This window comes from Schistocerca piceifrons, chromosome X (genome assembly GCF_021461385.2).
Source record: "Schistocerca piceifrons isolate TAMUIC-IGC-003096 chromosome X, iqSchPice1.1, whole genome shotgun sequence".
NCBI classification, from domain to species: domain Eukaryota; kingdom Metazoa; phylum Arthropoda; class Insecta; order Orthoptera; family Acrididae; genus Schistocerca; species Schistocerca piceifrons.
In genome coordinates, this window is record NC_060149.1 from 941,008,900 (window position 1) to 941,033,819 (window position 24,920).

A 24,920-nucleotide genomic window follows, 5' to 3' on the forward strand; every position below is an offset into this window, starting at 1 on the left:
GAGGGGTTCAAATCATAGTAAGAGTGTCAGTCCTCTTTTACTTAAGTCGGCATTGTGCCTTTTGTATTAAATTCCGATGCAATTTCTGTGTCTCATCGTCAATAAGAAGGTGCAAGGTATACAGTAAACCTGAAGTGAAGCATCGGAATCTAAAATTGGACTCACAGGAGAGGTTCAAATCATAGAAAGTGAGAGTGTCAGTTCTCTTCTACTTAAGCCGGCATTGTGCCATTTCTTTTAAATTCGGATGCAATTTCTGTGTTTCATCGTCAATAAGAAGGTCCAGGGGATACAGTAAACCTGTAGTGAAGCATCGGAATCTAAAACTAGACTCACAGGAGAGGTTCAAATCATAGAAAGTTAGGGTGTCTGTCCTCTTGTACTTAATTCGGCATTGTGCCATTTGTGTTAAACTCTTATGCAAACTCTGTGTTTCATCGTCAATAAGAAGGTCCAAGTGATACAGTAAACCTGAGGTGAATCATCGGAATCTAAAACTGGACTCACAGTAGAGGCTCAAATCATAGAAAGTGAGAGTGTCAGTCCTCTTGTCCTTTAGTTGGCATTATGCCTTTGTATTAAATTCGGGTGCAATTTCTGTGTTTCATCGTCAATAAGAACGTCCAAGTGTTACAGTTAACCTGAAGTGAAGCTTCGGAATCTAAAAGTGCACTCACAGGAGAGATTCAAATCATAGAAAGTTAGAGTGTCACTCCTCTCGTACTTAAGTCGGTATTGTGCCTTTTGTATTAAATTTGGATGCAATTTCTGTGTTTCATCGTCAATAAGAACGTCCAAGGGATACAGTAAACCTTAAGTGAAGCATCGGAACCTAAAACTGGTCTCACAGGAGAGGTTCAAATCATAGAATGTAAGTGTGTCAGTCCTCTTTTACTTAAGTCGGCCTTGTGCCTTTTGTATTAAATTCGGATGCAATTTCTCTGTTTCATCGTCAATAAGAAGGTCCTAGGGATACAGTAAACCTGAAGTGCAGCATCGGAATCTAAAACTTCACTCACAGGAGAGGTTCAAATCATAGAAAGTTACAGTGTCAGCCCTCTTTTACTTAAGTCATCATTGTGCCATTTGTATTAAATTCCGATGCAATATCTGTGTTTCATCGTCAATAAGAAGGTGCATGCTATACAGTAAACCTGAAGTGAAGCATCGGAATCAAAAACTCGAATCACAGGAGAGGTTCAAACCATAGAAAGTGAGAGTGTCAGTCCGCTTGTACTTATGTCGACTTTGTGCCAGTTATATTAAATTTGGATGCAATTTCGGTGTTTCATCGTCAATAAGAAGGCCCAAGGGATACAGTGAACCTGAGTGAAGCATCGGAATCTAAAACTGGACTCACAGGAGAGGTTCAAATCATAGAAAGTTAGAGTGTCACTTCTCTTGTACTTAAGAGGGTATTGTGCCTTTTGTATAAAATTCGGATGCAATTTCTGTGTTTCATCGTCAGTAAGAAGCTCCAAATGATACAGTAACCCTGAAGTGAAGCATCGGAATCTAAAACGGGTCTCACAGGAGATGTTGAAATCATAGAAATCTTGAGAGTCAGTCCTCTTTTACTTAAGTCGGCATTGTGCCTTTTGTATTAAATTCCGGTGCAATTTCTGTGTTTCATCGTCAATAAGAAGGTCCAGGGGATACAGTAAACCTGTAGTGAAGCATCGGAATGTTAAACTAGACTCACAGGAGAGGTTCAAATCAAAGAAAGTGAGAGTGTCAGTCCACGTGTACTTAAGTCGGCATTGTGCCATTTGTATTAAATTTGGATGCAATTTCTGTGTTTTATTGTCAATAAGAAGGTTTAAGGGATACTGTAAACCTGAAGTGGAGCATCGGAATCTAAAACTAGACTCACAGGAGAGGTTCAAATCATAGAAAGGTAGAGTGTCTGTCCTCTTGTACTTAAGTCGGCATTGTGCGTTTTGTATTAAATTCGGATGCAAACTCTGTGTTTCATCGTCAATAAGTAGGTCCAAGGGATACAGTAAACCTGAGGTGAAGCATCGGAATCTAAAACTGGACTCTAACTAGTGGTTCAAATCATAGAGAGTGAGAGTGTCAGTCCTCTTGTACTTAAGTCGGCATTGTGCCATTTGTATTAAATTCGGATGCAATTTCTGTGTTTCATCGTCATTAAGAAGGTCCAAGGGATACAGTAAATCTGAAGTGAAGCATCGGAATCTAAAACTGGACTCACAGGAGAGGTTCAAATCATAGAAGGTGAGAGTGTCAGTCCTCTTGTACTTAAGTCGGCATTGTGCTTTTTGTATTAAATTCGGATGCAATTTCTGTGTTTCATCGTCAATAAGAAGATCCAAATGATACAGTAAACCTGAAGTGAAGCATCGGAATCTAAAACTGGACTCCCAGGAGAGGTCAAATCATAGAAAGTGAGTGTGTCAGTCCTCTTGTACTTAAGTCAGCATTGTGCCATTTATATTAAATTCGGATGCAATTTCTGTGCTTCACTGTCAATAGGAAGGTCCAAGGCATACAGTAAACCTGAAGTGAAGCATCGGAATCTAAAACTTCACTCACAGGAGAGGTTCAAATCATAGAAAGTTAGAGTGTCAACCCTCTTTTACATAAGTCGGCATTGTGCCTTTTGTATTAAATTCCGATGCAATTTCTGTGTTTCAACGTCAATAAGAAGGTGCAAGGTATACAGTAAACCTGAAGTGAAGCATCGTAATCTAAAACTGGACTCACAGGAGAGGTTCAAATCATAGAAAGTGAGAGTGTCAGTTCTCTTCTACTTAAGCCGGCATTGTGCCATTTGTTTCAAATTCGGATGCAATTTCTGTGTTTCATCGTCAATAAGAAGGTCCAGGGGATACAGTAAACCTGTAGTGAAGCATCGGAATGTTAAACTAGACTCACAGGAGAGGTTCAAATCATAGAAAGTTAGGGTGTCTGTCCTCTTGTACTTAAGTCGGCATTGTGCCATTTGTTTAAACTCTTATGCAAACTCTGTGTTTCATCGTCAGTAAGAAGGTCCAAGTGATACAGTAAACCTGAGGTGAATCATCGGAATCTAAAACTGGACTCACAGTAGAGGTTCAAATCATAGAAAGTGAGAGTGTCAGTCCTCTTGTCCTTTAGTTGGCATTGAGCCTTAGTATTAAATTCGGATGCAATTTCTGTGTTTCATCGTCAATAAGAACGTCCAAGTGTTACAGTAAACCTGAAGTGAAGCTTCGGAATCTAAAACTGCACTCACAGGAGAGATTCAAATCATAGCAAGTTAGAGTGTCACTCCTCTCGTACTTAAGTCGGTATTGTGCCTTTCGTATTAAATTTGGATGCAATTTCTGTGTTTCATCGTCAATAAGAAGGTCCAAGGGATACAGTAAACCTTAAGTGAAGCATCGGAACCTAAAACTGGTCTCACAGGAGAGGTTCAAATCATAGAATGTTAGAGTGTCAGTCCTCTTTTACTTAAGTCGGCCTTGTGCCTTTTGTATTAAATTCCGGTGCAATTTCTGTGTTTCATCGTCAATAAGAAGGTGCAAGGTATACAGTAAACCCGAAGTGAAGCATCGGAATGTAAAACTGGACTCACAGGACAGGTTCAAATCAAAGAAAGTGAGAGTGTCAGTCCACTTGTACTTAAGTCGGCATTGTGCCATTTGTATTAAATTTGGATGCAATTTCTGTGTTTTATTGTCAATAAGAAGGTTTAAGGGATACTGTAAACCTGAAGTGGAGCATCGGAATCTAAAACTAGACTCACAGGAGAGGTTCAAATCATAGAAAGTTAGAGTGTCTGTCCTCTTGTACTTAAGTCGGCATTGTGCCTTTTGTATTAATTTCGGATGCAAACTCTGTGTTTCATCGTCAATAAGTAGGTCCAAGGGATACAGTAAACCTGAGGTGAAGCATCGGAATCTAAAACTGGACTCTCAGTAGAGGTTCAAATCATAGAAAGTGAGAGTGTCAGTCCTCTTGTACTTAAGTCGGCATTGTGCCATTTGTATTAAATTCGGATGCAATTTCTGTGTTTCATCTTCATTAAGAAGGTCCAAGGGATACAGTAAATCTGAAGTGAAGCATCGGAATCTAAAACTGGACTCACAGGAGAGGTTCAAATCATAGAAGGTGAGAGTGTCAGTCCTGTTGTACTTAAGTCGGCATTGTGCCTTTTGTATTAAATTCGGATGCAATTTCTGTGTTTCATCGTCAATAAGAAGGTCCAAATGATACAGTAAACCTGAAGTGAAGCATCGGAATCTAAAACTGGAATCCCAGGAGAGGTCAAATCATAGAAAGTGAGAGTGTCAGTCCTCTTGTACTTAAGTCAGCATTGTGCCATTTATATTAAATTCGGATGCAATTTCTGTGCTTCACTGTCAATAGGAAGGTCCAAGGGATACAGTAAACCTGAAGTGAAGCATCGGAATCTAAAACTTCACTCACAGGAGAGGTTCAAATCATAGAAAGTTAGAGTGTCAACCCTCTTTTACATAAGTCGGCATTGTGCCATTTGCATTAAATTCCGATGCAATTTCTGTGTTTCATCGTCAATAAGAAGGTGCAAGGTATACAGTGAACCTGAAGTGAAGCATCGGAATCAAAAACTCGACTCACAGGAGAGGTTCAAATCATAGAAAGTGAGAGTGTCAGTCCTGTTTTACTTAACTCGGCATTGTGCCTTTTGTATTAAATTCCGATGCAATTTCTGTGTTTCATCGTCAATAAGAAGGTCCAAGGGATACAGTAAACCTGAAGTGAAGCATCGGAATCTAAAACTGGACTCACAGGAGAGGTTCCAATCATAGAATGTTAGAGTGTCAGTCCACTTTTACTTAAGTCGACATTGTGCCTTTTGTATTAAATTCGGATGCAATTTCTGTGTTTCATCGTCAATAAGAAGGTCCAAGGTATACAGTAAACCTGAAGTGAAGCATCGGATTCTAAAACTGGACTCACAGGAGGGGTTCAAATGATAGAAAGTTAGATTGTCAGTCCTCTTGTACTTAAGTCGGCATTGTGCCATTTATATTAAATTCTGATGCAATATTTGTGTTTCATCGTCAATAAGACGGTCCAAGGGATACAATAATCCTGAAGTGAAGCATCGGATCCTAATACTGGACTCACAGACTGGGTTCAAATCATAGAAAGTTAGAGCATCAGTCCTCTTTTACTTAAGTCGGCATTGTGCCTTTTGTATTAAATTCCGATGCAATTTCTGTGTTTCATCGTCAATAAGAAGGTCCACTTTATGCAGTAAACCTGAAGTGAAGCATCGGATTCTAAAACTGGACCCACAGGAGGGGTTCAAATCATAGTAAGAGTGTCAGTCCTCTTTTACTTAAGTCGGCATTGTGCCTTTTGTATTAAATTCCGATGCAATTTCTGTGTTTCATCGTCAATAAGAAGGTGCAAGGTATACAGTAAACCTGAAGTGAAGCATCGGAATCTAAAACTGGACTCACAGGAGAGGTTCAAATCATAGAAAGTGAGAGTGTCAGTTCTCTTCTACTTAAGCCGGCATTGTGCCATTTGTTTTAAATTCGGATGCAATTTCTGTGTTTCATCGTCAATAAGAAGGTCCAGGGGATACAGTAAACCTGTAGTGAAGCATCGGAATCTTAAACTAGACTCACAGGAGAGGTTCAAATCATAGAAATTTAGGGTGTCTGTCCTCTTGTACTTAAGTCGGCATTGTGCCATTTGTATTAAACTCTTATGCAAACTCTGTGTTTCATCGTCAGTAAGAAGGTCCAAGTGATACAGTAAACCTGAGGTGAATCATCGAAATCTAAAACTGGACTCACAGTAGTGGTTCAAATCATAGAAAGTGAGAGTGTCAGTCCTCTTGTCCTTTAGTTGGCATTGTGCCTTTGTATTAAATTCGGATGCAATTTCTGTGTTTCATCGTCAATAAGAACGTCCAAGTGTTACAGTAAACCTGAAGTGAAGCTTCGGAATCTAAAAGTGCACTCACAGGAGAGATTCAAATCATAGAAAGTTAGAGTGTCACTCCTCTCGTATTTAAGTCGGTATTGTGCCTTTCGTATTAAATTTGGATGCAATTTCTGTGTTTCATCGTCAATAAGAACGTCCAAGGGATACAGTAAACCTTAAGTGAAGCATCGGAACCTAAAACTAGTCTCACAGGAGAGGTTCAAATCATAGAATGTTAGAGTATCAGTCCTCTTTTACTTAAGTCGGCCTTGTGCCTTTTGTATTAAATTCGGATGCAATTTCTCTGTTTCATCGTCAATAAGAAGGTCCTAGGGATACAGTAAACCTGAAGTGAAGCATCGGAATCTAAAACTTCACTCACAGGAGAGGTTCAAATCATAGAAAGTTAGAGTGTCAGTCCTCTTTTACTTAAGTCGGCATTGTGCCATTTGTATTAACTTCCGATGCAATTTCTGTGTTTCATCGTCAATAAGAAGGTGCATGCTATACAGTAAACCTGAAGTGAAGCATCGGAATCAAAAACTCGAATCACAGGAGAGGTTCAAACCATAGAAAGTGAGAGTGTCAGTCCGCTTGCACTTAAGTCGACTTTGTACCATTTATATTAAATTCGGATGCAATTTCTGTGTTTCATCGTCAATAAGAAGGCCCAAGGGATACAGTAAACCTGAGGTGAAGCATCGGAATCTAAAACTGGACTCACAGGAGAGGTTCAAACCATAGAAAGTTAGAGTGTCACTCCTCTTGTACTTAAGACGGTATTGTGCCTTTTGTATAAAATTCGGATGCATTTTCTGTGTTTCATCGTCAGTAAGAAGCTCCAAATGATACAGTAAACCTGAAGTGAAGCATCGGAATGTAAAACTGGTCTCACAGGAGATGTTCATATCATAGAAATCTTGAGAGTCAGTCCTCTTTTACTTAAGTCGGCATTGTGCCTTTTGTATTAAATTCCGGTGCAATTTCTGTGTTTCATCGTCAATAAGAAGGTGCAAGGTATACAGTAAACCTGTAGTGAAGCATCGGAATGTAAAACTGGACTCACAGGACAGGTTCAAATCAAAGAAAGTGAGAGTGACAGTCCACTTGTACTTAAGTCAGCATTGTGCCATTTGTATTAAATTTGGATGCAATTTCTGTGTTTTATTGTCAATAAGAAGGTTTAAGGGATACTGTAAACCTGAAGTGGAGCATCGGAATCTAAAACTAGACTCACAGGAGAGGTTCAAATCATAGAAAGTTAGAGTGTCTGTCCTCTTGTACTTAAGTCGGCATTGTGCCTTTTGTATTAAATTCGGATGCAAACTCTGTGTTTCATCGTCAACAAGTAGGTCCAAGGGATACAGTAAACCTGAGGTGAAGCATTGGAATCTAAAACTGGACTCACAGTAGAGGTTCAAATCATAGAAAGTGAGAGTGTCAGTCCTCTTGTACTTAAGTCGGCATTGTGCCATTTGTATTAAATTCGGATGCAATTTCTGTGTTTCATCGTCATTAAGAAGGTCCAAGGGTTACAGTAAATCTGAAGTGAAGCATCGGAATCTAAACTGGACTCACAGGAGAGGTTCAAATCGTAGAAGGTGAGAGTGTCAGTCCTCTTGTACTTAAGTCGGCATTGTGCCTTTTGTATTAAATTCGGATGCAATTTCTGTGTTTCATCGTCAATAAGAAGGTCCAAATGATACAGTAAACCTGAAGTGAAGCATCGGAATCTAAAACTGGACTCCCAGGAGAGGTCAAATCATAGAAAGTGAGAGTGTCATACTCTTGTACTTAAGTCAGCATTGTGCCATTTATATTAAATTCGGATGCAATTTCTGTGCATCACTGTCAATAGGAAGGTCCAAGGGATACAGCAAACCTGAAGTGAAGCATCGGAATCTAAAACTGGACTCACAGGAGAGTTTCAAATCATAGAAAGCTTGAGAGTCAGTCCTCTTTTACTTAAGTCGGCATTGTGCCTTTTGCATTAAATTCGGATGCAAACTCTGTGTTTCATCGTCAATAAATAGGTCCAAGGGATACAGTAAACCTGAGGTGAAGCATCGGAATCTAAAACTGGACTCTCAGTAGAGGTTCAAATCATAGAAAGTGAGAGTGTCAGTCCTCTTGTACTTAAGTCGGCATTGTGCCATTTGTATTAAATTCGGATGCAATTTCTGTGTTTCATCGTCATTAAGAAGGTCCAAGGGATACAGTAAATCTGAAGTGAAGCATCGGAATCTAAAACTGGACTCACAGGAGAGGTTCAAATCATAGAAGGTGAGAGTGTCAGTCCTGTTGTACTTAAGTCGGCATTGTGCCTTTTGTATTAAATTCGGATGCAATTTCTGTGTTTCATCGTCAATAAGAAGGTCCAAATGATACAGTAAACCTGAAGTGAAGCATCGGAATCTAAAACTGGAATCCCAGGAGAGGTCAAATCATAGAAAGTGAGAGTGTCAGTCCTCTTGTACTTAAGTCAGCATTGTGCCATTTATTTTAAATTCGGATGCAATTTCTGTGCTTCACTGTCAACAGGAAGGTCCAAGGGATACAGTAAACCTGAAGTGAAGCATCGGAATCTAAAACTTCACTCACAGGATAGGTTCAAATCATAGAAAGTTAGAGTGTCAACCCTCTTTTACATAAGTCGGCATTGTGCCATTTGCATTAAATTCCGATGCAATTTCTGTGTTTCATCGTCAATAAGAAGGTGCAAGGTATACAGTAAACCTGAAGTGAAGCATCGGAATCAAAAACTCGACTCACAGGAGAGGTTCAAATCATAGAAAGTGAGAGTGTCAGTCCTCTTTTACTTAACTCGGCATTGTGCCTTTTGTATTAAATTCCGATGCAATTTCTGTGTTTCATCGTCAATAAGAAGGTCCAAGGGATACAGTAAACCTGAAGTGAAGCATCGGAATCTAAAACTGGACTCACAGGAGAGGTTCCAATCATAGAATGTTAGAGTGTCAGCCCACTTTTACTTAAGTCGACATTGTGCCTTTTGTATTAAATTCGGATGCAATTTCTGTGTTTCATCGTCAATAAGAAGGTCCAAGGTATACAGTAAACCTGAAGTGAAGCATCGGATTCTAAAACTGGACTCACAGGAGGGGTTCAAATCATAGAAAGTTAGATTGTCAGTCCTCTTTACTTAAGTCGGCATTGTGCTTTTGTATTAAATTCCGATGCAATTTCTGTGTTTCATCGTCAATAAGAATGTGCAAGGTATACAGTAAACCTAAAGTGAAGCATCGGAATCAAAAACTCGACTCACAGGAGAGGTTCAAATCATAGAAAGTGAGAGTGTCAGTCCTCTTGTAATTAAGTCGGCATTGTGCCATTTATATTAAATTCTGATGCAATATCTGTGTTTCATCGTCAATAAGACGGTCCAAGGGATACAGTAAACCTGAAGTGAAGCATCGGATCCTAATACTGGACTCACAGACTGGGTTCAAATCATAGAAAGTTAGATCATCAGTCCTCTTTTACTTAAGTCGGCATTGTGACTTTTGTATTAAATTCCGATGCAATTTCTGTGTTTCATCGTCAATAAGAAGGTCCACTTTATGCAGTAAACCTGAAGTGAAGCATCGGATTCGAAAACTGGACTCACAGGAGGGGTTCAAATCACAGTAAGAGTGTCAGTCCTCTGTTACTTAAGTCGGCATTGTGCCTTTTGTATTAAATACGGATGCAATTTCTGTGGTTCATGGTAATAAGAAGGTCCAAGGGATACAGTAAACCTGAATTGAAGCATCGGAATCTAAAACTGGACTCACAGGAGAGGGTCAAATCATAGAAAGTGAGAGTGTCAGTTCTCTTCTACTTAAGCCGGCATTGTGCCATTTGTTTTAAATTCGGATGCAATTTCTGTGTTTCATCGTCAATAAGAAGGTCCAGGGGATACAGTAAACCTGTGGTGAAGCATCGGAATCTAAAACTACACTCACAGGAGAGGTTCAAATCATAGAAAGTTAGGGTGTCTGTCCTCTTGTACTTAAGTCGGCATTGTGCCATTTGTATTAAACTCTTATGCAAACACTGTGTTTCATCGTCAGTAAGAAGGTCCAAGTGATACAGTAAACCTGAGGTGAATCATCGGAATCTAAAACTGGACTCACAGTAGAGGCTCAAATCATAGAAAGTGAGAGTGTCAGTCCTCTTGTCCTTTAGTTGGCATTGTGCCTTTGTATTAAATTCGGATGCAATTTCTGTGTTTCATCGTCAATAAGAACGTCCAAGTGTTACAGTAAACCTGAAGTGAAGCTTCGGAATCTAAAACTGCACTCACAGGAGAGATTCAAATCATAGAAAGTTAGAGTGTCTCTCCTCTCGTACTTAAGTCGGTATTGTGCCTTTCGTATTAAATTTGGATGCAATTTCTGTGTTTCATCGTCAATAAGAAGGTCCAGGGGATACAGTAAACCTTAAGTGAAGCATCGGAACCTAAAACTGGTCTCACAGGAGAGGTTCAAATCATAGAAAGTTAGAGTGTCAGTCCTCTTTTACATAAGTCGGCATTGTGCCATTTGTATTAAAGTCCGATGCAATTTCTGTCTTTCATCGTCAATAAGTAGGTGCATGCTATACAGTAAACCTGAAGTGAAGCATCGGAATCAAAAACTCGAATCACAGGAGAGGTTCAAACCATAGAAAGTGAGAGTGTCAGTCCTCTTGTACTTAAGTCGACTTTGTGCCATTTATATTAAATTCGGATGCAATTTCTGTGTTTCATCGTCAATAAGATGGCAAAAGGGATACAGTAAACCTGAGGTGAAGCATCGGAATCTAAAACTGGACTCACAGGAGAGGTTCAAACCATAGAAAGTTAGAGTGTCACTCCTCTTGTACTTAAGACGGTATTGTGCCTTTTGTATAAAATTCGTATGCATTTTCTGTGTTTCATCGTCAGTAAGAAGCTCCAAATGATACAGTAAACCTGAAGTGAAGCATCGGAATCTAAAACTGGTCTCACAGGAGATGTTCAAATCATAGAAAGCTTGAGAGTCAGTCCTCTTTTACTTAAGTCGGCATTGTGCCATTTGTATTAAATTTGGATGCAATTTCTGTGTTTTATTGTCAATAAGAAGGTTTAAGGGATACTGTAAACCTGAGGTGAAGCATCGGAATCTAAAACTGGACTCACAGTAGGGGTTCAAATCATAGAAAGTGAGAGTGTCAGTCCTCTTGTACTTAAGTCGGCATTGTCCTATTTGTATTAAATTCGGATGCAATTTCTGTGTTTCATCGTCATTAAGAAGGTCCAAGGGATACAGTAAATCTGAAGTGAAGCATCGGAATATAAAACTGGACTCACAGGAGAGTTTCAAATCATAGAAAGTTAGAGTGTCACTCCTCTTGTACTTAAGACGGTATTGTGCCTTTTGTATTAAATTCGGATGCAATTTCTGTGTTTCATCGTCAATAAGAAGGCCCAAGGGATACAGTAAACCTGAAGTGAAGCATCGGAAACTAAAACTGGACTCACAGGAGAGGTTCCAATCATAGAATGTTAGAGTGTCAGTCCACTTTTACTTAAGTCGACATTGTGCCTTTTGTAATAAATTCGGATGCAATTTCTGTGTTTCATCGTCAGTAAGAAGGTCCAAGGGATACAGTAAACCTCAAGTGAAGCATCGGAATCTAAAACTGGACTCACAGGAGTGGTTCAAATCATGGAAAGTTAGAGTGTCAGTCCACTTTTACTTAAGTCGGCATTGTGCCTTTTGTATTAAATTCGGATGCAATTTCTCTGATTCATCGACAATAAGAAGGTCCAAGGTATACAGTAAACCTGAAGGGAAGCATCGGATCCTAAAACTGGACTCACAGAAGGGGTTCAAATCATAGAAAGTTAGAGCGTCAGTCCTCTTTTACTTAAGTCGGCACTTTGCCTTTTGTATTAAATTCCGATGCAATTTCTGTGTTTCATCGTCAATGAGAAGGTCCACGGTATACAGTAAAGCTGAAGTGAAGCATCGGATTCTAAATCTGGACTCACAGGAGGGGTTCAAATCATAGTAAGTTAGTGTGTCAGTCCTCTTTTACTTAAGTGGGCATTGAGCCTTTTGTATTAAATTCCGATGCATTTTCTGTGTTTCATCGTCAATAAGAAGGTGCAAGGTATACAGTAAACCTGAAGTGAAGCATCGGAATCTAAAACTGGACTCACAGGAGAGGTTCAAATCATAGAAAGTGAGAGTGTCCGTCCTCTTGTACTTAAGTCGGCATTGTGCCATTTGTATTCAATTCGGATGCAATTTCTGTGTTTCATCGTCAATAAGAAGGTCCAGGGGATACAGTAAACCTGAAGTGAAGCATCGGAATCCAAAACTAGACTCACAGGAGAGGTTCAAATCATAGAAAGTTAGGGTGTCTGTCCTCTGGTACTTAAGTCGGCATTGTGCCATTTGTATTAAACTCTTATGCAAACTCTGTGTTTCATCGTCAATAAGAAGGTCCAAGTTATACAGTAAACCTGAGGTGAATCATCGGAATCTAAAACTGGACTCACAGTAGAGGTTCAAATCATAGAAAGTGAAAGTGTCAGTTCTCTTGTCCTTTAGTCGGCATTGTGCCTTTAGTATTAAATTCGGATGCAATTTCTGTGTTTCATCGTCAATAAGAAGGTCCAAGTGATACAGTAAACCTGAAGTGAAGCTTCGGAATCTAAAACTGCGCACACAGGAGAGATTCAAATCACAGAAAGTTAGAGTGTCACTCCTCCCGTACTTAAGTCGGTATTGTGCCTTTTGTATTAAATTTGGATGCAATTTCTGTGTTTCATCGTCAACAAGAAGGTCCAAGAGATACAGTAAACCTTAAGTGAAGCATCGGAACCTAAAACTGGTCTCACAGGAGAGGTTCAAATCATAGAATGTTAGAGTGTCAGTCCTCTTTTACTTAAGTCGGCCTTGTGCCTTTTGTATTAAATTCGGATGCAATTTCTCTGTTTCATCGTCAATAAGAAGGTCCTAGGGATACAGTAAACCTGAAGTGAAGCATCGGAATCTAAAACTTCACTCACAGGAGAGGTTCAAATCATAGAAAGTTAGAGTGTCAGCCCTCTTTTACATAAGTCGGCATTGTGCCATTTGCATTAAATTCCGATGCAATTTCTGTGTTTCATCGTCAATAAGAAGGTGCAAGGTACACAGTAAAACTGAAGTGAAGCATCGGAATCAAAAACTCGACTCACAGGAGAGGTTCAAATTATGGAAAGTGAGAGTGTCAGTCCTCTTTTACTTAAGTCGGCATTGTGCCTTTTGTATTAAATTCCGATGCAATTTCTGTGTTTCATCGTCAATAAGAAGGTGCAAGGTATACAGTAAACCTGAAGTTAAGCATCGGAATCTAAAACTGGACTCAAAGGACAGGTTCAAATCATAGATAGTGAGAGTGTCAGTCCTCTTGTACTTAAGTCGGCATTGTGCCATTTGTATTAAGTGTGGATGCAATTTCTGTGTTTTATCGTCAATAAGAAGGTCTAAGGGATACAGTAAACCAGAGGTGAAGCATCGGAATCTAAAACTGGACTCACAGTAGAGGTTCAAATCATAGAAAGTGAGAGTGCCAGTCCTCTTGTACTTAAGTCGGCATTGTGCCTTTTGTATTAAATTCGGATGCAATTTCTGTGTTTCATCGTCAACAAGAAGGTCCATATGATACAGTAAACCTGAAGTGAAGCATCGGAATCTAAAACTGGTCTCACAGGAGAGGTTCAAATCATAGAAAGTGAGAGTGTCAGTCCTCTTGTACTTAAGTCGGCAATGAGCCATTTGTATTAAATTCGGATGCAATTTCTGTGTTTCATCGTCAATAAGAAGGTCCAAGGGATACAGTAAACCTGAAGTGAAGCATCGGAATCCAAAACTGGACTCCCAGGAGCGGTCAAATCATAGAAGGTGAGAGTGTCAGTCCTCTTGTACTTAAGTCGGCATTGTGCAATTTGTATTAAATTTGGATGCAATTTCTGTGTTTCATCGTCAATAAGAATGTTCAAGGGATACAGTAAACCTGAAGTGAAGCATCGGAATCGAAAACTAGACTCACAGGAGAGGTTCACGTCATAGAAAGTTAGAGTGTCTGTCCTCTTGTAGTTAAGTCGGCATTGTGCATTTTGTATTCAATTCGGATGCAAACTCTGTGTTTCATCGTCAATAAGAAGGTCCAAGGGATACATTAAACATGAGGTGAAGCATCGGAATCCAAAACAGGGCTCACAGTATAGGTTCAAATCATAGAAAGTGAGAAGGTCAGTCCTCTTGTACTTAAGTCGGCATTGTGCCTTTTGTATTAAATTCGGATGCAATTTCTGTGTACCATCGTCAATAAGAAGGTCCAAATGATCCAGTAAACCTGAAGTGAATCATCGGAATCTAAAACTGGTCTCACAGGAGAGGTTCAAATCATAGAATGTTAGAGTGTCAGTCATCTTTTACTTAAGTCGGCATTGTGCCTTTTGTATTAATTTCGGATGCAATTTCTGTGTTTCATCGTCAATAAGAAGGTCCAAGGGATACAGTTAACCTGAAGCGTAGCATCGGAATCTAAAACTAGACTCACAGGAGAGGTTCAAATCATAGAAAGTTAGAGTGTCAGTAATCTTGTACTTAAGTCGGCATTGTGCCATTTGTATTAAATTCCGATGCAATTTCTGTGTTTCATCGTCAATAAGAAGATACAAGGTATACAGTAAACATGAAGTGAAGCATCGGAATCTAAAACTCGACTCACAGGAGAGGTTCTAATCATAGAAAGTGAGAGTGTCAGTCCTCTTGTACCTAAGTTGGCATTGTGCCATTTGTATTAAATTCGGATGCAATTTCTGTGTTTCATCGACAATAAGAAGGTCCAAGGGATACAGTAAACCTGAAGTGAAGCATCGGAATCTAAAACTGGACTCCCAGGAGGGGTCAAATCATAGAAAGTTAGATTGTCACTCCTCTTGTACTTAAGCCGGTATTGTGCCATTTGTATTAAATTTGGTTGCAATTTCTGTGTCTCATCGTCAATAAGAACGTTCAAGGGATACAGTAAACCTGAAGTGAAGCATCGGAATCAAAAACTAGACACACAGGAGAGGTTCAAATCATAGAAAGTTAGAGTGTCAGTCCTCTTTACTTAAGTCGGCATTGTGCCTTTTGTATTAAATTCCGATGCAATTTCTGTGTTTCATCGTCAATAAGGAGGTCAAGGTATACAGTAAACCTGAAGTGAAGCATCGCAATGTAAAACTGGACTTACAGGACAGGTTCAAATCATAGAAAGTGAGAGTGTCAGACCTCTTGTACTTAAGTCGGCATTGTGCCATTTGTATTAAATTTGGTTGCAATTTCTGTGTTTCATCGTCAATAAGAACGTTCAAGGGATACAGTAAACCTGAAGTGAAGCATCGGAATCTAAAACTAGACTCACAGGAGAGGTTCAAATCATAGAAAGTTAGAGTGTCAGTCCTCTTCTACATAAGTCGGCATTGTGCCATTTGTATTAAATTCCATTGCAATTTCTGTATTTCATCGTCAATAAGAAGGTCCAAGGGATACAGTAAACCTGAAGTGAAGCATCGGAATCCAAAACTGGACTCCCAGGAGAGGTCAAATCATAGGAGGTGAGAGTGTCAGTCCTCTTGTACTTAATTCGGCATTGTGCCATTTGTATTAAATTCGGCTGCAATTTCTGTGTTTCATCGTTAATAAGATGGTCCAAGGGATACAGTAAACCTGAAGTGAAGCAACGGAATCTAAAACTGGACTCACAGGAGAGTTTCTAATCATTGAAAGTGAGAGTGTCAGTCCTCTTTTACTTAAGTCGGCATTGTGCCTTTTTTATAAAATTCGGATGCAATTTCTGTGTCTCATCGTCAATAAGAAAGTCCAAGGGATACAGTAAACCTGAAGTGAAGCATCGGAATCTGAAACTGGACTCACAGGAGAGTTTCAACTCATAGAAAGTTAGAGTGTCACTCCTCTTGTACTTAAGACGGTATTGTGCCTTTTGTATTAAATTCGGATGCAATTTCTGTGTTTCATCGTCAATAAGAATGCCCAAGGGATACAGTAAACCTGAAGTGAAGCATCGGAATCTAAAACTGGACTCACAGGAGAGGTTCCAATCATAGAATGTTAGAGTGTCAGTCCACTTTTACTTATGTCGACATTGTGCCATTTGTAATAAATTCGGTTGCAATTTCTGTGTTTCATCGTCAATAGGATGGTCCAAGGTAAACAGTAAACGTGAAGTCAAGCATCGGATTCTAAAACTGGACTCACTGGAGGGGTTCAAATCATAGAAAATTAGTGTGTCAGTCCTCTTTACTAATGTCGGCATTGTGCCTTTTGTATTAAATTCCGATGCAATTTCTGTGTTTCATCGTCAATAAGAAGGTGCAAGGTATACAGTAAACCTGAAGTGAAGCATCGGAATCTAAAACTGGGCTCACAGGAGAGGTTCAAATCATAGAATGTTAGAGTGTCAGTCCTCTTTTACTTAAGTCGGCATTGTGCCATTTGTATTAAATTCCGATGCGATTTCTGTGTTTCACCGTCAATAAGAAAGTGCAAGGTATACAGTAAACCTGAAGTGAAGCATCGGAATCAAAAACTCGACTCACAGGAGAGGTTTAAATCATAGAAAGTGAGAGTGTCAGTCCTCTTGTACTTAAGTCGGCATTGTGCCATTTATATTAAATTCAGATGCAATATCTGTGTTTCATCGCAAATAAGAAAGTACAAGGGATACAGTAAACCTGAAGTGAAGCATCGGAATATAAAACTGGACTCACAGCAAAGGTTCAAATCATAGAAAGTTAGAGTGTCACTCCTCTTGTCCTTAAGACGGTATTGTGCCTTTTGTATTAAATTCGGATGCAATTTCTGTGTTTCATCGTCAATAAGAAGGTCCAAGGTATACAGTAAACCTCAAGTGAAGCATCGGAATCTAAAACTGGACACACAGGAGAGCTTCAAATCATAGGATGTTAGAGTGTCAGTCCACTTTTACTTAAGTCGACATTGTGCCTTTTGTATTGAATTCGGATGCAATTCCTGTGATTCATCGACAATAAGAAGGTCCAAGGTATACAGTTAACCTGAAGTGAAGCATCGGATCCTAAAACTGGACTCACAGAAGGGGTTCAAATCATAGAAAGTTAGAGCGTCAGTCCTCTTTTACTTAAGTCGGCATTGAGCCTTTTGTATTAAATTCCGATGCAATTTCTGTGTTTCATCGTCAATAAGGAGGTGCAAGGTATACAGTAAACCTGAAGTGAAGCATCGGAATCTAAAACTGGACTCACAGGAGAGGTTCAAATCATAGAAAGTGAGAGTGTCAGTCCTCTTGTACTTAAGTCGGCATTGTGCCATTTGTATTAAATTCGAATGCAATTTCTGTGTTTCATCGTCAATAAGAAGGTCCAGCGGATACAGTAAACCTGAAGTGAAGCATCGGAATCCAAAACTAGATTCACAGGAGAGGTTCAAATCATAGAAAGTTAGGGTGTCTGTCCTCTTGTACTTAAGTCGGCATTGTGCCATTTGTATTAAAATCTTATGCGAACTCTGTGCCTCATCGTCAATAAGAAGGTCCAAGTTATACAGTAAACCTGAGGTGAATCATCGGAATCTAAAACTGGACTCACAGTTGAGGTTCATGTCATAGAAAGTGAGAGTGTCAGTCCTCTTGTCCTTTAGTCGGCATTGTGCCTTTTGTACTAAATTCGGATGCAATTTCTGTGTTTCATCATCAATAAGAAGGTCCAAGTGATACAGTAAACCTGAAGTGAAGCTTCCGAATCTAAAACTGCACTCACAGGAGAGATTCAAATCATAGAAAGTTAGAGTATCACTCCTCCCGTACTCAAGTCGGTATTGTGCCTTTTGTAATAAATTTGGATGCAATATCTGTGTTCAATCGTCAATAAGAAGGTCCAAGGGATACAGTAAACCTTAAGTGAAGCATCGGAACCAAAAACTGGTCTCACAGGAGAGGTTCAAATCATAGAATGTTAGAGTGTCAGTCCTCTTTTACTTAAGTCGGCCTTGTGCCTTTTGTATTAAATTCGGATGCAATTTCTCTGTTTCATCGTCAATAAGAAGGTCCAAGTCATACAGTAAACCTGAAGAGAAGCATCGGAATCTAAAACTGGACTCACAGGAGAGGTTCAAATCATAGAAAGTTAGAGTTACAGTCCTCTTTACTTAAGTCGGCATTGTGCCTTTTGTATTAAATTCCGATGCAATTTCTGTGTTTCATCGTCAATAAGAAGGTGCAAGGTATACAGTAAACCTGAAGTGAAGCATCGGAATGTAAAACTGGACTCACAGGACAGGTTCAAATCATAGAAGATGAGAGTGTCAGTCCTCTTGTACTTAAGTCGGCATTGTGCCATTTGCATTAAGTTTGGTTGCAATCTCTGTGTTTCATCGTCAATAAGAACGTTCAAGGGATACAGTAAACCTGAAGTGAAGCATCGGAATCTAAAAGTAGACTCACAGGAGAGGTTCAAATCGTAGAATGTTAGGGTGTCTGTCCTCTTCTACTTAAGTCGGCATTGTGCCATTTGTATTAAATTCCATTGCAATTTCTGTGTTTCATCGTCAATAAGAAGGTCCAAGAGATACAGTAAACCTGAAGTGAAGCATCGGAATATAAAACTGGACTCACAGGAGAGGTTCACATCATAGAAAGTTAGATTGTCACTCCTCTTGTACTTAAGGCGGTATTGTGCCATTTGTATTAATTTCGGATGCAGTTTCTGTGTTTCATCGTCAATAAGAAGGTTCAAGGGATACAGTAAACCTAAAGTGAAGCATCGGAATCTAAAACTGGACTCACAGGAGCGGTTCAAATCATAGAATGATAGAGGGTCGATCCTGTTTTACTTCAGTCGGCATTGTGCTTTTTGTATTAAATTCGGTTGAAATTTCTGTGTTTCATCGTCAATAAGAAGGTCCAAGGGATACAGTAAACCGGAAGTGAAGCTTCGGAATCTAAAACTGGACTCACAGGAGAGGTTCAAATCATAGAAAGTTAGAGTGTCAGTCCTCTCTTAGTTAAGTCTTCATTGTGCCATTAGTATTTAATTCCGATGCAATTTCTGTGTTTCATTGTCAATAAGATGGTGCAAGGTATACAGTAAACCTGAAGTGAAGCATCGGATTCTAAAACTGGACTCACAGGAGGGGTTCAAATCATAGAAAGTTAGAGTGTCAGTCCTCTTTTGTTTAAGCCGGTATTGTGCCATTTGTATTAAATTCGGATACAATTATGGTGTTTCATCGTCAATAAGAATGTCCAAGGGATACCGTAAACCTGAAGTGAAGCATCGGAATATAAAACTGGACTCACAGGAGAGGTTCAAATCACAGAAAGTTAGATTGTCACTCCTCTTGTACTTAAGTCGGCATTGTGCCTTTTGTATTAAATTCGGATGCAATTTCTGTGTTTCATCGTCAATAAGAAGGTGCAACGTATACAGTAAACCTGAAGTGAAGCATCGGAATCTACAACTGGATTCACAGGACAGGTTCAAATCATAGAAAGTGAGAGTGTCAGTCCTCTTGTACTTATGTCGGCATTGTGCCATTTGTATTAAACTCGGATACAATTTCTGTGTTTCATCGTCAATAAGAAGGTCCAAGTCATACAGTAAACCTGAAGAGAAGCATCGGAATCTAAAACTGGACTCACAGGAGAGGTTCAAATCATAGAAAGTTAGAGTGTCACTCCTCTTGTACTTAAGTCGGTATTGTGTCTTTTGTATTAAATTCGGATGCAATTCCTGTGTTTCATCGTCAATAAGAAGGTCCAATTGATACAGTAAACCTGAAGCGAAGCATCGGAATCAAAAACTCGACTCACAGGAGAGGTACAAATCATAGAAAGTGAGACTGTCAGTCCTCTTGTACTTAAGTCGGCATTGTGAATTTGGTATTAAATTCCGATGCAATTTCTGTTTTCCTCCGTCAATAAGAAGGTGCAAGGTATACAGTAAACCTGAAGTGAAGCATCGGAATTTAAAACTGGACTCACAGGAGAGGTTAAAATCATAGAAAGTTAGAGTGTCAGTCCTCTTTTACTTAAGTCGGCATTGTGCCATTTGTATTAAATTCCGATCCAATTTCTGTGTTCCATCGTCAATAAGAAGGTCCAAATGATACAGTAAACCTGAAGTGAAGCATCGGAATCTAAAACTGGACTCCCAGGAGAGGTCAAATCATAGAAAGTGAGAGTGTCAGTCCTCTTGTACTTAAGTCAGCATTGTGCCATTTATATTAAGTTCGGATGCAATTTCTGTGCTTCATTGTCAATACGAACGTCCAAGGGATCCAGTAAACCTGAAGTGAAGCATGGGAATCTAAAACTGGACTCACAGAAGAGTTTCAAATCATAGAAAGTTAGAGTGTCAGTCCTCTTTACTAAAGTCGGCATTGTGCCTTTTGTATTAAATTCCGTTGCAATTTCTGTGTTTCATCGTCAATAAGAAGGTGCAAGGTATACAGTAAACCTGAAGTGAAGTATCGGAATCCAAAACTGGACTCAAAGGAGAGGTTCAAATCATAGAATGTTAGAGTGTCAGTCCTCTTTTTCTTAGGTCGGCATTGTGCCATTTGTATTACATTCCGATGCGATTTCTGTGTTTCATCGTCAATAAGGAGGTGCAAGGTATACAGTAAACCTGAAGTGAAGCATCGGAATCAAAAACTCGACTCACAGGGGAGGTTTAAATCATAGAAAGTGAGAGTGTCAGTCCTCTTGTACTTAAGTCGGCATTGTACCATTTATATTAAATTTGGATGCAATTTCTGTGATTCATCGACAATAAGAAGGTCCAAGGTATACAGTAAACCTGAAGTGAAGCATCGGATCCTAAAACTGGACTCACAGAAGGGGTTCAAATCATAGAATGTTAGAGTGTCAGTCCACTTTTACTTGAGTCGACATTGTGCCTTTTGTAGTAAATTCGGATGCAATTTCTGTGATTCATCAACAATAAGAAGGTCCAAGTGATACAGTAAACCTGAAGTGAAGCATCGGAATCCAAAACTCGACTCACAGGAGAGGATCTAATCATAGAAAGTTAGAGTGTCAGTCCTCTTGTACTTAAGTCGGCATTGTGCCATTTGTATTAAATACGGATGCAATTTCTGTGTTTCATCGTCAATAAGATGGTCCAAGGGATACAGTAAACCTGAAGTGAAGCAACGGAATCTAAAACTGGACTCCCAGGAGGGGTCAAATCATAGAAAGTGAGAGTGTCAGTCCTCTTGTACTTAAGTCGGCATTGTGCCAATTGTATTAAATTGGGATGCAATTTCTGTGTTTCATCGTCAATAAGAAGGTCCAAGTGATACTGTAAACCTGAAGTGAACCATCGGAATCTAAAACTGAACTCACAGGAGAGGTTTTAATCATAGAAAGTGAGAGTGTCAGTCCTCCTTTACTTAAGTCGGCATTGTGCCTTTTGTATTAAATTCGGATGCAATTTCTGTTTTTCATCGTCAATAAGAAGGTCCAAGGCATACAGTAAACCTGAAGTGAAGCATCGGAATCTAAAACTGGTCTCACAGTAGAGGTTCAAATCATAGAATATTAGAGTGTCAGTCCTCTTTTACTTAAGGCGGCATTGTGCCTTTTATTTTAAATTCGGATGCAATTTCTGTGTTTCATCGTCAATAAGAAGGTCCAAGGGATACGGTAAACCTGAAGTGAAGCATCGGAATCTAAAACTGGACTCACAGGAGAGTTTCAAATAATAGAAAGTTAGAGAGTCACTCCTCTTGTACTTAAGACGGTATTGTGCCTTTTGTATTTAATTCGGATGCAATTTGTGTGTTTCATCGTCAATAAGAAGGATCAAGGGATACAGTAAACCTGAAGTGAAGCATCGGAATCTAATACTGGACTCCCAGGAGAGGTCAAATCATAGAAAGTGAGAGTGTCAGTCCTCTTGTACTTAAGACAGCATTGTGCCATTTGTATTAAATTCGGATGCAATTTCTGTGCTTCATTGTCAATATGAAGGTTCAAGGGATACAGTAAACATGAAGTGAAGCATCGGAATCTAAAACTGGACTCACAGGAGAGTCTCAAATCGTAGAAAGTTATAGTGTCACTCCTCTTGTACTTAAGACGGTATAGTGCCTTTTGTATTAAATTCAGATGCAACTTCTGTGTTTCATCGTCAATAAGAAGGTCCAACGTATAAAGTAAACCTGAAGTTAAGCATCGGATTCTAAAACTGGACTCACAGGAAGGGTTCAAATCATAGTATGTTAGAGTGTCAGTCCACTTTTACTTAAGTCGACATTGTGAATTTTGTATTAAATTCGGATGCAATTTCTGTGATTCATCGACAATAAGAAGGTCCAAGTGATACAGTAAATCTGAAGTGAAGCATCGGAATCCAAAACTCGACTCACTGGAGAGGTTCTAATCATAGAAAGTTAGAGTGTCAGTCCACTTGTACTTAAGTCGGCATTGTGCCATTTGTATTAAATACGGATGCAATTTCTGTGTTTCATCGTCAATAAGATGGTCCAAGGGATACAGTAAACCTGAAGTGAAGCAACGGAATCTAAAACTGGACTCCCAGGAGGGGTCAACTCATAGAAAGTGAGAGTGTCAGTCCTCCTTTACTTAAGTCGGCATTGTGCCTTTTGTATTAAATTCGGATGCAATTTCTGTTTTTCATCGTCAATAAGAAGGTCCAAGGCATACAGTAAACCTGAAGTGAAGCATCGGAATCTAAAACCGGACTCCCAGGAGAAGTAAAATCATAGAAAGTGATAGTGTCAGTCCTCTTGTATTTAAGTCAGCATTGTGCCATTTATATTAAATTCGGATGCAATTTCTGTGTTTCATCGTCAATAAGAAGGTCCATGGGATACAGTAAACCTGAAGTGAAGCATCGGAATCTAAAACTGGACTCACAGGAGAGGTTCCAATCATAGAAAGTTAGATTGTCCGTTTTCTTTACTTAAGTCGGCATTGTGCTTTTGTATTAAATTCCGATGCAATATCTGTGTTTCATCGTCAACAAGAATGTGCAAGGTATACAGTAAACCTGAAGTGAAGCATCGTAATCAAAAACTCGTCTCACAGGAGAGGTTCAAATCATAGAAAGTGAGAGTGTCAGTCCTCTTGTACTTAAGTCGGCATTGTGCCATTTATATTAAATTCTGATGCAATATCTGTGTTTCATCGTCAATAAGACGGTCCAAGGGATACAGTAAACCTGAAGTGAAGCATCGGAATCTAAAACTGGACACACAGGAGAGGTTCAAATCAAAGAAAGTTAGAGTGTCACTCCTCTTGTACTGAAGACGGTATTGTGCCTTTTGTATTAAATTCGGATGCAATTTCTGTGTTTCATCGTCAATAAGAATGTCCAAGGGATACAGTAAACCTCAAGTGAAGCATCGGAATCTAAAACTGGACTCACAGCAGAGGTTCAAGTCATAGAATATTAGAGTGTCAGTCCACTTTTACTTAAGTCGACATTGTGCCATTTGTATTAAATTCGGATGCAATTTCTGTGATTCATCGACAATAAGAAGGTCCAAGGTATACAGTAAACCTGAAGTGAAGCATCGGATCCTAAAACTGGACTCACAGACTGGGTTCAAATCATAGAAATGTAGAGCGTCAGTCCTCTTTTACTGAAGTCGGCATTGTGCCTTTTGTATTAAATTCCGATCCAATTTTTGTGTTTCATCGTCAATAAGAAGGTCCACAGTATGCAGTAAACCTGAAGTGAAGCATCGGATTCTAAAACTGGACTCATTGGAGTGGTTCAAATCATAGTAAGAGTGTCAGTCCTCTTTTACTTAAGTCGGCATTGTGTTTTTGTATTAAATTCCGATGCAATTTCTGTGTTTCATCGTCAATAAGAAGGTGCAAGGTATACAGTAAACCTGAAGTGAAGCATCGGAATCTAAAACTGGACTTACAGGAGAGGTTCAAATCATAGAAAGTGAGAGTGTCAGTCCTCTTCTACTTAAGCCGGCATTGTTCCATTTGTTTAAAATTCGGATGCAATTTCTGTGTTTCATCGTCAATAAGAAGGTCCAGGAGGTACAGTAAACCTGAAGCGAAGCATCGGAATCTAAAACTAGACTCACAGGAGAGGTTCAAATGATAGAAAGTTAGGGTGTCTGTCCTCTTGTACTTAAGTCGGCATTGTGCCATTTGTATTAAACTCTTATGCAAACTCTGTGTTTCATCGTCAATAAGAAGGTCCAAGGGATACAGTAAACCTTAAGTGAAGCATCGGAACCTGTAACTGGTCTCACAGGAGAGGTTCAAATCATAGAATGTTAGAGTGTCAGTCCTCTTTTACTTAAGTCGGCCTTGTGCCTTTTGTATTAAATTCGGATGCAATTTCTCTGTTTCATCGTCAATAATAAGGTCCCAGGGATACAGTAAACCTGAAGTGAAGCATCGGAATCTAAAACTTCACTCACAGGAGAGGTTCAAATCATAGAAAGTTAGAGTGTCAGTCCTCTTTTACTTAAGTCGGCATTGTGCCATTTGTATTAAATTCCGATGCAATTTCTGTGTTTCATCGTCAATAAGAAGGTGCATGCTATACAGTAAACCTGAAGTGATGCATCGGAATCAAAAACTCGACTCACAGGAGAGGTTCAAACCATTGAAAGTGAGAGTGTCAGTCCGCTTGTACTTAAGTCGACTTTCTGCCATTTATATTAAATTCGGATGCAATTTCTGTGTTTCATCGTCAATAAGAAGGCCCAAGGGATACAGTAAACCTGAAGTGAAGCATCGGAATCTGAAACTGGACTCACAGGAGAGGTTCAAATCATAGAAAGTTAGAGTGTCACTCCTCTTGTACTTAAGACGGTATTGTGCCGTTTGTATAAAATTCGGATGCAATTTCTGTGTTTCATCGTCAGTAAGAAGCTCCAAATGATACAGTAAACCTGAAGTGAAGCATCGGAATCTAAAACTGGTCTCACAGG